This window comes from Penaeus monodon, chromosome 21, assembly GCF_015228065.2.
Source record: "Penaeus monodon isolate SGIC_2016 chromosome 21, NSTDA_Pmon_1, whole genome shotgun sequence".
In the NCBI taxonomy this organism is placed as follows: Eukaryota; Metazoa; Arthropoda; class Malacostraca; order Decapoda; family Penaeidae; genus Penaeus; species Penaeus monodon.
The window spans coordinates 19,251,200-19,251,539 of NC_051406.1; the positions used below are offsets into that span (position 1 = coordinate 19,251,200).

The following is a 340-nucleotide window of genomic DNA, read 5'->3' on the forward strand; positions in this document are numbered from 1 at the left end:
GGGGGGGGGGGAGGAAAAGATGAAAGACCTCCCCCCGACTCTGATTGCCACCTCAAGATCTGACTTACCCCCCCCCCAAGGGCCACACTGTAGCAATTCTGACATTACATTTGAACAAACACACACAAAAAAACACTGGTAGGACTAGGGGTCCCGGTCCTTAGACTTTGTTATATGGATTTATTTGTGATTTGACCGAGTTGGAGGCTATGTTCAGAATTTATAACAATTTTGGTTCTTGGTTAGTCTTTTGCAAATCTACTTCTCGCGCACTTAGAGTTCATTATCTTTGAGATCTTCATTTAAGAGTTATCTTAGCATTTTTAATACTGATTTTATA

The 340-nt window shown here is 41.2% G+C and overlaps 1 protein-coding gene across 1 annotated transcript in view; it reads left to right on the forward strand.

The window, feature by feature from the left end:
- Positions 1–340, forward strand: part of LOC119586304 (adhesion G-protein coupled receptor D1-like) — a gene marked incomplete at its 3' end in the record, with an annotated part of 16,586 nt that overhangs the window by 13,763 nt on the left and 2,483 nt on the right.